Below are 14,417 nucleotides of genomic sequence, written 5' to 3' on the forward strand. Positions count from 1 at the left end.
GCCAAAAACTAAACCAAAAAAATACATACAAATCAGACTGATTTTTCTCTCTCTGGGTTTAAAAAAAATTATTACAGATTACTGATTACTATTTGCCTCAAATAGGACCTTGGATTTGAGAATGACAGACAAAGACAACATTTCAGCCCATAAGAATACACAAATATGCAAATGAGGCCTGTCATACAGTAAATCAACTGTCAGGCACATACCACATGTGATAGTTGAAGCAATAATCTTCTACGATTCATCAGGTGTGTTGACTGATGTCCAGGTGAACTCATCTGTAAATGTATCAAATGAAATATTGTACAAACAAAATTACAAACATAATAATATACAATATAGTATGTTGTTGATGTTTGTCTGCATTGTTGAATTATTTGTAAGCCCTGACATGCACCATTGCTGATATGCCTTCTTGTCAGGGGACGAGCAGTTACCATACATTTGATACGATTTGAGAGCACTGACTTAGTTGTGCCAGTTTGCGTTACTGAGGAGATTTGCTCAGCCACCTAAGATGGTACCAAAGGTGACTCATAGAGATGAATGAACAAACTACTATGAAATGGTCAAACATTGGCCAAATTGTCAAATATAAAAGAAACAGGCACAAATTGTGAAAATAGCCGATCTACAAGCTCTCATGTCTCATGGGTGGACAGTGGAGGTGGACAGTGGGCGTCACATATCACAGGGTGGATGGTGAACGTGTCACAAACATAACATGACCATATTTGGAGACCACTTTAAACTATATTTTCAGGCATTCATGGTGGCCTGAAAATCTAGTTAAAAAATATATCAAAATTGCACATTATGATATTGAGTATTTTGCAGCAACATTCACAATAAATCTGCAGGTGTAAAGCTAGCTTAAATAAGACAGCAACCTGCATCAATATGGACAGAATAAACATTCATCTTCTGATTGGTGGATTTTCAAAATAAGTTGGCATAGAAAAATAATATATCATTGTAAATCCTGCAAGGAATATGTTGGCCATAAAATGCAATATATCATATATATAAGTTTCTAAACAGTATTCTGGGCGGTATAGCTGTTATAACAAACATGAAAGGCTAACACCCACTCAAGGGCAAGGAATATATTGGAGAAGGAGAGTTCACACAGACCACTTTCTAGGCACTGGGAGGCATTGTGGTCAATAGGCCTCATTCACCATTCATTTATTTCTGTGTGTGATTTCCTGTGATTTCTGTGAGTAGAAATCACACACAGGGGTGACTGCAGGCAGGGCCATGCAGTCATGCCTTATATTGGGATTGGTGGGGCGGCTCGTGGTAATTAGGATGCTAATTAGGTAAAAAACGTGTTTTCACAGAGTAGTGCATATGTGCCGAACACGTTTAAAACCGTGTTTTAAATATATATTTTTTTTAAACGGGGGGGGGGGGGGGGGGGGAGGAGCCAGGACCATCGTGCACTATGCACGCATGCATTGTTTTACATGGATTGCTCGTCGTGGAGTCTACAGCTTTAAACAGCGCAGCACAGCACAACGGTGAGATTTCTGTTATTATACAATTCTGGCACCCGATGTGTTAAGAACGTTTCATGAATCTGAATCGACTTCTCTTAGGAATTAACTTTATATTTAAGAAGAAAACTTACGAAGGTATTGGTGAATAAGGCCCATGTTTTTATTTTTATTTTTAGATAAGGCCATTTAAAGATCCCGGTAGCCATAGACGCCATCTTGAAAATGATGCCTTTCAGGAATGTATGTTTTCCTATATTTTAGTATGCTATTTAGCATTCCCAATACTACCAGAATGAATAAAAAAATAAATAAATAAAAACTTTTGTATCAATTTGTTGGTGGTTAAGTGATATTATTTTAATATCCTGTAATGGTAATGGTACTGTACCTCCAAAGTGCAGGAGGTAGGTCCTGTCTGATGGTTGTGTGTCCAATGAAAGCCCCAAATTTCAAGCCCTGAATTTACCTTGATCCATAATAATGGACAACGTTTATTGTTATTTGGATGGATGGAGGGATCATAAAAAACCTTGAATGTTTACTATTGCAATTTCCCCTGGGACAAACCACAGATTCAATAGAAAATAACAACGAGCACTCTCAGTCTACATGGTGCAGTTTTGCGGGTGCACGGCTCACAAAGATTTACAGTGCAATAGAAGCGCTGGTAGACCAACTACAACCAGTGGCAGTTATGTTAGTTACATCAGTGGTTCCCTGGGCTGCCTAGGCTGCCCTAGGCTGATATCTGGTCTAGAGGGGCGGGTTAAAAATCTCCGGAGAGAGAATCCGCCGGATCCCATTGGTTCACCGATCTGTGCTCCCGCCCCTCCTCCTCCCCAATGTGCAGCATTGACGCCCTGACGCCACAACATTTGGAGCGACGCCCACTGCACTCTGGTTGGTTGGGGAAATCAACCCACTTCCTATGCCAGGAACGTCAACAGGCTGGTCCAGGCTCCTATTTTTGAGCAAAACGCGAAGGAAAATAAAAGCCTGGAGATCGAGGCTATAGTGGTTCCCAAACTGCGGGTCAGGGCCCCCAGGGGGGTCCCCAAATTATGTAGGGTGGTCCCCAGAGGATTAACTTAATGTGCAACATTGTTTTCTCACTCAGCAGTAAACAAACTAATTTACAGTATAAGTGTATGCAGGCCAGGGCATCTGCACATTTCTAAAATATTGAATACCACATTGGCCAAATTGTCAAATATTACGTAAGAAAGAGGCAAACATTGTGAAAATAGCTGATCTACAAGCTCACAACACCTCGCAGTGCACAAGTAATCAAAAAAACACGGCCCCTCAAGTATTAGGAGGGCAGGGTGAGTCACCAGAACCAAGGACGGGTGTTTTTGATGAATCTAACATGTTAAAAAGTGTCTGATAAAATGAATATCATATCTAAATACTGAATCAAGCAACTTAAAAACTGTCTGGGGGATCACAAAAGCCTGAGTAGACGATAAAATGACCACATTTTTTTCATTCAGACAATGAAAAATCATTGTCTGCATTATTGAAGTTTGTACGTTTGTAAGCCCTGAAATGCACCATTGCTGATATGGCACCCTGTGTAACGCCTTCTTGTCACAGGACGAGCAGTTACCATACCATTTGATACGATCTGAGAGCACGACTCAGTTGTGCCAGTTTGCGTTCCTGAGGAGATTTGCTCAGCCACCTAAGATGGTACCAAAGGTGACTTGAGATGAATGAACAAACTATACTATAAAAATGGTCAAACATTGGCCAAATTGTCAAATATAAAAGAAACAGGCACAAATTGTGAAAATAGCCGATCTACAAGCTCTCACGTTGTAAGCTTGTAGATCGACTATTTTCACAATATTATCTGTGGAACCGAGTCAAACTAAATGTAACGTCTCAACTCCTACAATTCCCAGTGCTTGTCAGGGTGGGGGGTCCCCAGTTCAAATATGATTATTTTGGGGGGGTCACGGACTGAAACGTGTGGGAACCCTTGCGCTAGCCTGAATTGCTTTTTAAATTATGTTGATGAAAAGTGCAAGACAAGCTTACCAGGAGATTCCTTTGTGGTGATGAACAATATTCTCTAAAGATTAGAGAGTGTAATGTCATGCAACAAACATTGTGGGACATTTAAGCAGCAAAACTAAAAGCATTAATTAACATTAGTTCCTGATTTATAGCCTACTAGTCACCTTGTCTGCAGATATGCATGTAATATGCAAATCAATTATATTATCTGTTGTGTACATCTCTCTCAATAGACGCACCAGGAGCATTTATTTAATTGACATAATGCTGTCTTTTTCCCATTTACAGTTGTGTGAGAATCAGAATGTAGCCATGGGAAACACTCCACTATTGGGCTAAAAGTAATATACTGCCACCTTCTGGTGAAACAGTGAAACTGCTGTACCTCCAGGCTGTAAAGTACACCTCCACAGCCCAGCAATGCAAATCAATACATAGCATAATACAAATTACAATTTCCTTGTGGGTGGAAATTGGAGTTGGACAGTGGGCCTCACATATCACAGGGTGGATGGTGAACGATGGGTGATTTCAAATGATTTCAAAATAAGTTGCCATTAACAAATAATATATTATCGTTGTAGATCCTGCAAAGAACAGGTTAGCCATAAAATACAATGTATCCTTCAACTTATAGTTTGAGACATTTTTAAATATGTCTCAAACACAAAGTATTCTGGGCTGAATAGCTGTTACAACAAACATGAATGGCTGACACCCAGTCAAGGCCAAGGAGTATATTGAAGAAGGAGAGGTCACACAGAACACTTTCTAGGCACTAGGAGGCATGAGAGCATACAAACACCCTTTAAATAACCATTTCAGGAAAATAAAGAAGACTTCACTAGTAAGAGACCACACCTTCTGCTCAAGTTAAACAGTATTTATCGATGAGATGTGTGTGTATTGATGAGGAGCCCGAGGTGGGGCGAGACTCAGGGTGGGGGTGTAGTCTCGGGAGCCAGACGACCATGGTTGCTCGGCCCTGGAGCTGTCTGTCGCCTCTCTCCGAACGCTGCCCCCCCCCCCCGGGACTCCTGGAGGAGAGAAAGTAGAGATGTTAGGAGAGCAAAATAAAGGAGGAATGTTGGGGAGGAGGAGGGCATTTGAAAACGCAAGCGAAATCAAACAGGTAAGTGACACAATAGCGGGTGTATTTATACTGTGGTGATTGCTACGTGGATTGGCTGAGAGATAAGCAGCGCAGGTGAACTTGATCATGAACGTGAGAGGCTGAGCAGAGGGCGGTCTCTACTCCCGAACCTACGTTGAACACAACTACATCACACATTTAACTTCAGTCAAATGAAGTTGACAAGGGGCTGGATGAACCTTCCCTCTGTGAATTGGAACAGCCACAAAATAGGGCCCACTTGTTTAGCTGACCGTAGGCAGTAAAGCCAATTGGCCTTCTGAGGTAGCAAACAGTTGCTCTACATTGGTAACCTTTTTGACATGATGTGCCATGTTTGTTTGTTTTTGTTAGTTCTCCGTGATAGTCAGTGTACCATAGTATACCACCAACATTACATGTAATTATGACACCTAATCAAAATAAAAATATTTCCAACATAATTAAAATATCCATATACATAATGCAATACAATTTGATCATTAGAGAAATAACCCCACCAATCTCCCAGACTCCCACCCCATCTTCTTCATCAGTCAGAATTCTGAGTTTAAACTAAATAGGATAATAGGCAGCATGAATAGCAGGAAGGATTATGTGTTGGAGATAAACTGTATGCACATTACACTAACTAGCCAGTGTGCCAGTACCCTCCCCCATGCCAAAGGTGACACCCGTGCCTATGGTTGTCTAACCCTGCTCTACATTAACCATGTGAACCAGTGTCCCAATTTGGCATGTCATGAGGAAAACCTTTGGGTCCAAATGTAATTATTTATTTGGTTCACAGGTCAAATCAGTCGTCATGCTTTTGGGGGATAAAGGATTACCTCATGAATACATGCAATATCATTTATTTACCTTTAATTTATTTGGCTGGCCAGTTGAAAACATTGTGTAGTATCTACACCTAGGCTTTTTGGGGCAGTATAGACCCCTAACGAAAAGTATAGTAAGTTAGTCAAAAAAAACTCACTTTCCTCACTTGGTGTTTATGCACAGTTAACCCTGTTTGGCTGTAGTGTACGCTCATACTGAGCATCATAATTCATTGGACAGTGACACACGTTTTGTTATGTTGCTTCTATAATCTTATCTTTTGAGTTTGACAGGATAAAATGAAAATGAGGTTAAGCTTTAAACTGAAGGTATTTTCATGCATGTACTGTTTAGAAATCTCATCACTATTTGTAGAGTTTAACATTATGTGCAATAAAGTAGTAATATTTGCTATTGTATCACATACAGTGTCCTTTACATGTCATGACCTCCGCATGTCTGTGACAAATCAGCATAACCAAAGTCTCCATCTCTTATGCACTTACAAGCCCATTAATGGTAATCAAAACTGCATTTTTCTAAACACAGAGAGAGAAATTTGTGTGTGTTTTTCTGTTTAGTTTAGTTTTAGCATTTACTTTTGATACTTAAAGGTAGAGTAAGTGATATATTGTTTTAACGGTTAAAGCACTATATTCTGATAGTAATAACTACTGTAGAGTGTTTGTTCAGTAACTCCCTGTCTCTCCAGCTCTTTAATAAACAGAAAATACATTTTCAGGTTAGGTTTTGTACTTGAATTCCTACAAGCTGGAACTGCTAGATCTGTGGTTCTCACACATTTTAAAATTGAGGCCCGGCAAATGATTAAGTATAGTATTAGGCCGCAAACCCCAATCTGGAAAGATTTGGTTGCAGGGACCCCCATTAGTGAAGACGTCTGTTAAAAAAAACGGGAGAACAAATCCAGATTTGTATATATATATATATATATATATATATATATATATATATATATATATATATATATATATATATATATATATATATATATATATATATATATATATATATATATATATATATATATATATATATATATATATATATATATATATATATATATATATATATATATATATATATATATATATATATATATATATATATATATATATATATATATATTTCAAAAATAGCTGATCTACAAGGTGTCACGATACAAAGCATTGTGAGCTTGTAGATCTATTTGAAAAGCTGAAGTATAAAATAGAGGTAAAGTGGTTCAACTGATTTTGATGTTATATAAACAAATTTTGCTGGGAACCTCTTGGAACCGTTCAAGGACCCCTGGGGGTTCCCGCACCCCACTTTGAGAACCAGTGTGCTAAACTGCTGGGCCCACCTCGCAGAATATACTATACTCAGCCCTTTTCAAATAATTACTGGAGGTAACAGGAGTTCACTGTTCCACCAGAAGGTGGCAGTATCTAACAGCCCAACGGGTGTACATGAATTTACATGCCAGCATGGAAATGCATGGCACCTGCGCATGCATGCACGCACTCTCACTCACGCACACATGCAGGCACATTCCAGAATGATATACTTCACTGACTCTGAAAGCTCCCTGAGGGCACGTGTTTAGTTTTCATGTCTTCTGCACAGTCCCATGATTCCCATGGAATCTTATTAGTGTGTAGGTCATTTATGGTGTAGAATACATTTATGTGATGTATGCATTTTTTATTAATGTTAATGTGCCTAAAATGAGAACATTTGCATATGTTAATACATTAGCACAAACAGTGAATAGAGGTCATCAAACTTGTGTTTTGATGTTGTAAGTGAATCAATATTTAATCTCTTTCGGATATAAGGATATGCAGTGTACCCAGTGGGCATGTTTATGGTGGTTAATTAGGATACATTATGTAAAAGTAACGACTAAGCACACACATGTTCATTTTTGGTTTAATGTAACATAAAAAATACAGCAATGCTACTTGTGAAATCTGAAAAAAACGGGAAACTTTCAACAACAAATCAACAACAACACACACGCACAGCAGCATACAATATCCGGGGACGATTGGGGATCCTTGAGGGGGTTCTATAGAGGGTCTAGGGGGGTCCCCGGCTAAACGATTGACAGTTAGGAAGAAAATGGACCCTTACGGGTCTGTAACTCCGAGAGTGTACGAATGGAACCAAATAAATATGGATTATATTTGTACACTGTCTGAGTCAAATTAACACTTTTTAATTTTACAGAGTAGTTTGGGGTCCCAGAGATAAAATTAATAAATAATAATAATACATTTAAAAACGTATCAAATGGGGGTCCTGCCTCTTGATACGATTCCACAGGTGGAGGTTCAAGTCCAGCTCCAGACAGGAAGTGTCTGAGATCTGAGGAGAACCTTTGAGTATTGCATCTCTGGCATGATCAGCTTGAGGCAGACCTGCCTGGACGACCCATGGCTGACGTTCCCCTGCCGTTTGTTGCAGCCATTACTATTCAAACTGCCTATAACCCATAATATGTTAAAATAATGTCCCTGAAGCAAACTGTCTAAATGTAAAGCTTAATGAGTCATATGCCTTGATTCCAGGACCATAATGGTGCCTTATTTCGTAATATTGCAGGCTGTTCTTTCAAACGTTTCTACAAGTGAAATAACTACATGACTTAGAAAAAACAATAAATAGCCATCTTAGGCAAAAACTTTCACATTCTGACAATTTACCATAGCCAGTGCGAGTAATCACAGGTTCTTTAGAGTTTAGAAGGGGGTCTGCAACTTTCCCAGGAAGTATAGCCAAGAAGCTTGCCTCGCTACTGTCTACCTAAGCAGGCTGGATCATTAGTTCTAATCATGATGCTAATGGTTCTCAATAACCAAAACTATACAATTAGGATTACAACCAATCATTGTGAATACTTTTCTGTATTCTGTATTTGGCACACACAACACCTTAGAAATAAGCAATCATATTTAATGATTCTAAATATTATGCGCACCCTGGACATGATTGGGGATATCCTTTTCTGACCACTGACAGGCCCCAGATTATACAATACCTTATGCAACTATTGTTATAATGTAGGTATATTTTCAAGTGAATTGCTAATTCTAAAATAGGCTGACATGAGGTTACATTGCCAGAGGTTAATGTAGAAATGGAATAGTGTTTTCAGCTAACATATTTTTTTTAATATATTTTATATATAAATATATATTTTCATCAAACTCTTGTTAATATGGAGTTTGAGTTGCTATTAGCCATAGTGTGAGATTTAACCCGTTGTACATGATAACTCTGCAACTTTGTATATAAATGTTGGTAAAAGTAATGCACAGAGAGAAGAAATATATGCATGATACTGTAGGAGAAACCAGAGCATCCTAGATTGTGTTTTTTTTTAAGCTTGAATAGTTATTTCAATGAGTGTATCGTCACTCCCTGAGCATGTGCAGGAATGCAAACAAAAGTAGTTTGATAAAACACAACTGATATTATAAAGAATAAAAAGTTAAATGCAGATGCTACTTAAAAGTGAATAATCCTTTAAACTCTGGGGGTCTGTGGAGGTAATAAGGGTCTGTGAGAGTTGTTACTGTTGTACTGTTAAACTAACTAACTAAAGCTACAATTTGGGAATACTTTGTGTGAACATGATAACAATTATGTAGTGTCATATTACATTAAAAAAATGAGTCACTATACAACACATATTTACATCATAAAATTGTACTACATTTTAAAATAACCTGAAACATTTATTTGTAATCTTATATTCTTAAAAAGGAAGGGTCATCATTCATTCATAGCATAATGCTACAGAAATCCCCAGTTTTGTGAGTCATTGAGTTAAGATTCTGTATTCCTTCAAAGTAATGTAGACTAGAGAAACAAAAACGGTCTCTGCTCATGGGCATTGTTGTATAAGATTAGCAATGTCTGTTACTAAGGTCCATCTTGTGGAACCTTGTGTATGGCCTAGGAGTTACGATTTGATTGTGTGCCATTAGCATCCTTTGAAAATAAACTAGAAAAAGTGCTCCTCGGAGCACAGGTCTCCGCCAGGTCACGTTGTTATTGTGGCCTCCTAGTGGCGCTATAATAGGCCAATGTGAAAAGGTTGGCATTTCTTCCTCGGCCTAGTGGGAATGTGCGTGCAAATTTTCACGGAAATCACACGCTGCGTTCATGATTTGAGACATTTTGTTCAAAACGGACCAATCATGCCAACTTTGTAAGCCAACCTTAGCCAATCAGGATGGAATATGAAATATCGGACAGATCCGTCTTGATCACATGACTATAGAGATACTGTGTACCGATTTGCGTGATATTTGGATACAGTCTGTAGGAGTAATATCCAAAAATGCGCTATAACAGGCCCATGTGAAAAATTTGGGGCAGAGGTTCTGCCGTGGCATCGAGGGAGTGTGTGTGTGCAGTTTCACAGCGACCGGGCCAACGGTGGCGGAGATTAGCTGGTAACAGACAGAAGGACGGACGGACGGACACAAGGACGGACGGACGGACGGAGGGTAAAACATACTCTCTCGCCATGCCTTCGGCCTGGCGGAGACAATAAATATGAAAAAACAGTTTTGGTAAAAATCTACACCCACGGGCTACAGTTAAAACAATGGCAGTGAACTGTGATGCATTGTGAGATTGCAGATCTGCTATTTCATATCATTTTTTTTATCAAGTGTGTCTGTATGTAACACATTTTCTTTATAACCATTATCACATAGTTTTCAAAAGCTTCCAAAGCTTGTTAAAGGATGGACTGTGAGACTGTGTAATATTACATTAGGGAATTTTAAAGGTTTCATGACGTTCATTTTCTTTTCTTTTTTTTCTTTTTTGTTTTATGACCTCAATTACAACCAAAAAACCTGAAATTTGAACATTCAGTGGATTTTCTGTGGTCTGGGGTTTTCTGAATAATTAGGCTAAAAATAGTGCTGGGATTGGCCCCTAGACTTTGATGTCACAGCCCATTAATCCCGCCCCCTCTCTTGATACTTTTAAAAAAATGTTATTTTAGGCAGTCTATTTGTTAGAGTATCTTAATACATAACTCAGGGGTTCACAAACTTTTCAGGCCTGCGACCCCCCAAAATATTCATATTTGAACTGGGGGCCCCCCACCCCGACATGCTCTCGGAATTATTGGCATTAAATTTAGTTTGACTCGGTTAGATAAATATTGTGCACTGCGAGGCGTTGTGAGCTTGTAGATCAGTTATTTTCACAACGTTTGCCTCTTTCTTACTTATTATTTGACAATTTGGGCAATTTGGTATTCAATCATTTAGAAATGTGGAGATACCCTGTATACACGTATACTGTAAATTGGTTTGTTTACTGCTGAGTGGGAAAACAATGTTGCACATTAAGCTAATCCTCTGGGGACCACCCAGAATAATTTGGGGACCCCCTGGTCCCGACCCCCAGTTTGGGAACCGCTGATGTAACTAACAAAACTGCCACTGGTCTACCTGCTCTTCTATTGAGGCATTTAGACACTGGTGTTAAGTAGGACTATTACTGGTTGCTGGTGGATGTACTGCATACTGTTGTAGCTCAACAGAGAACATTTCAGCATTGATTGATTGATTGAATATTTTATTAGGCAAAAAAATGTAAAACTACACATTTACATTTAAAATACTTTGTCTAACAGGTAGTATATGGCACTATGTACAACAAAAGAAATAAAAAAAGGGGGGAAAGATATGTACAAGAACAGGGGGGGGGGGGTCGGCTGTCTAACGGGAAAATGGTACTACCTCCTCTTTTGGCCTCCTGAAAGGTGATTTTTTAAGGCTCTTTTAAATGAGCCCAGCGAACTGCTTTTTTTGAGGGATGGGGTTAGACCATTCCAATCCTGGGTGGCAGTGCTGTAGAAGGAGAATTTGCCCATGTTTGTTTTATGGGTGGGTGGTACCAAATTGTTGTTAACGCTCCCTCTGGTATTGTGACTGTGGGTGTCACTAACCTTTTGGAGGTATTTACTCAGATATGCGGGAATAGGGGGCATATCGGGCAAATTTTCATTTACAATTTTGAAGGCCAGTCCTATTTTTAGTTGTTTAACCCTGTCTTCCACCCTGAGCCAGCCTAGGCTGGCAAAATGGGTGGGAGAAAGGTGGGTCATGGGCCCCAATCCGAGGAGTAGCCGAATCAGTTTGTTTTGGGAGGTTTGAAGCTTAGTCTTCAGTGACACTGAGGTGTTGGAGTACCAGGAGGTGCTAGCATAGTCAAAATGTGGTTGAATCAGGGCCCCTGAGATGGTCCTGAGGGCCTGAGGGTTGACAAAAGAGGAAACTCTGCCCATAAATTTGGTTCTCTGGTTTATTATTTTGACCACCTTTGTCCCCATGCTTTCACCTGACAGGTATTTGTCGAGAATACAACCCAAATAGGTAATCTCTTCTTTGCTAGAGATAATTGTGTCATCGACTTTGACCTTGAAATCATTTACCTCCATCTGTCTGAGGGAGTGTTTGGTCCCAAAGAGAATGGATTCAGTTTTCCCAAGGTGTAGTGACAGTTTGTTATCGGTAAGCCAAGTACGGATTTTTGAGAGTTCGGAGCTGAGCGCCTCCTCAACTTGCAACTTGTCCTCTCCCGAGATCAGGAGTGCCGAGTCATCAGCGAACAGGAACAATTTGCAGTCACAGGCAGCATTCATGTCGTTAATGTATAAAAGGAACAGTAACGGCCCTAGAATGCTGCCCTGAGGAACCCCACAGCTCACCGGGAGGGAAGAGGACATGGTTCCGTTGATGTCAACCACTTGTTCTCTTCCCTCCAGGTAGGATCTCATCCAGTTCAGTGATGTGCAGTCAAAACCAATTGCCCTCAGCTTATCAAGTAAAATTGAATGGTTTACAGTGTCGAACGCTTTTTGGAGGTCCAACATGACCATGCCGCAGTATTTGCCCGCGTCTACCTCACATTTGATGTAGTCGGTCAAATACAGCAGGCATGTGTCAGTGGAATGGGAGGTTCTGAAGCCCGATTGGAATTCAAACAACAGTTTATGCTCGCTGAGGTAGCTGTTGATTTGTTCTTGAATTAATCGCTCTACAACCTTTGAGATTTGTTTCCTTTTTTATGCAGAGGGATTACTCTTGCCAATTTGAAATCTTGTGGGACGTGACACTGGCTGATGGATAGGTTTGTGATTTGGGCTACTATGGGGGCAATAGCAGTAGCTGCGTCTCTGAGGAATCTGGTGGGGATATTGTCAAGGCCGGTGGCCTTGTTCGGCTGGAGGGCTAAAAGTTTAAGTTTAGCACCCAGGTTATGACATGAAAGTAATGGATTGTAGCTTTAATGATTATGCATCTACAAATATTTTCTTCCCCTCAACTTTTCAGTACTACATTATGCAGAGAAGAGACATCTTTGTCAATTATACAAACGGTTTATTGTCTCCGCCAGGCCGAAAGAAATGGGAGAGAGTATGTTTTACCCTCCGTCCGTCCGTCCGTCCGTCCGTCTGTCCGTCCGTCCGTCCGTCTGTGACCAGCTAATCTCTGGCACCGTTGGCTTGATCGCAGTGAAACTGTGCACACACACTCCCTGGATGCCAATTCAGAACCTCTGCCCCAAATTTTTCACATGGGCCTATTATAGCGCCACCAGGAGGCCACTTTTAGCAAAACACATTTTTTGACAGTACTCCTACAGATTTTGTCCAAACGTCACGCAAATCTGTACACAGTATCTCTATAGTCATTAAACGAAACAGGTTTTTCAGATTTTTCATATTCCATCCTGATTGGCTAAAAATGGCTTCCAAAGTTTGCAGGAGTGCTCCGTTTTGAACAAAATGCCTCAAATCATGAACACAGCATGCAATCTCCGTGACATTTTGCACGCACATTCTCACTAAGCAGAGGAAGAAATGCCACATGAAAATGTTCAAATCAGCCTCATGGTGGCGCTATAACAGGCCGATCCGTGTTTTTACCTATAACTGCACCGACCTGTGTACAACTTTGTATGCACACTCTCTAGAGGCCAGGGAAAAACCTTTGCCCTGCATTTTTCACATCTGCCTTTTATAGCGCCACCAGGATGCCAACTTATGTAAAACACATTTTTGGATATTACTCCTTCACATTTTATCCAAATTTCACGCAAATCGGTACACATGCTCTTTATAGTCATGTGATGAAGACGGATCTGTTAGATTTTTCATATTCCATCCTCATTGGCTAAGATTGACATTGACAGTTTGCAGGAGTGGCCCGTTTTGAACAAAATGTTGCAAAGCAGCGTCCGATTGCGGTGAAACTTTGCAGGCACATTCGCACTATGTTGAGGAACAAATGCCACCCTTTTAACATTGGCCTGTTATAGCGCCACCGGGAGGTCTAATTTAGCAAAACATTTTTCTTTAACAAAATGCCTCAAAACATGAATGCTATGTCCGATTGCCGTGCAAGGCCTAAGAAGAAATGCCACCCTTTTCCCATTGGCCTATTATAGCGCCACCAGGAGGCCACAATAACCTACCTGACCTGGCGGAGACCTGTGCTCCGAGGAGCACTTTTTCTAGTTTGAAGATAATTCCATGTAAATGACAACACAATAGTAAAAATCTACTTCTTGTAGATATCTACTGTGTAAATGGACAAATACAAAACAAAGTTAGGGAAAGCAATACATGTTTTAAATGTAATTTATTTCATCCATAATTTGTACTGTAAATCAAAAAGTCAATAATTGATTCTCCATTTGTATTTCAATTACATTTTTCAGTTCAACTTAAGGAAATATTACAACTGATACAAAGCTCAAATAATTATTTCAAGCAAAAACAAACAGCAAATGACATGACATGTTGCTGACATCATCTTGTTAGGAAGCATAGAAAATAAAAAATAAACACTTATGATAACTATAATAACTACAGGACCATTGGAAATACATAT

The 14,417-nt window shown here is 39.7% G+C and overlaps 1 protein-coding gene across 1 annotated transcript in view; it reads left to right on the forward strand.

Moving 5' to 3' along the window:
• The window catches only part of rgs9a (regulator of G protein signaling 9a), a 514,629-nt gene that overhangs the window by 334,276 nt on the left and 165,936 nt on the right, over nucleotides 1-14,417 (forward strand). The window lies entirely within an intron of this gene.

This window comes from Gymnoscopelus microlampas (genome assembly GCF_963454915.1).
Source record: "Gymnoscopelus microlampas genome assembly, chromosome: 11".
Taxonomy (NCBI): Eukaryota; Metazoa; Chordata; class Actinopteri; order Myctophiformes; family Myctophidae; genus Gymnoscopelus; species Gymnoscopelus microlampas.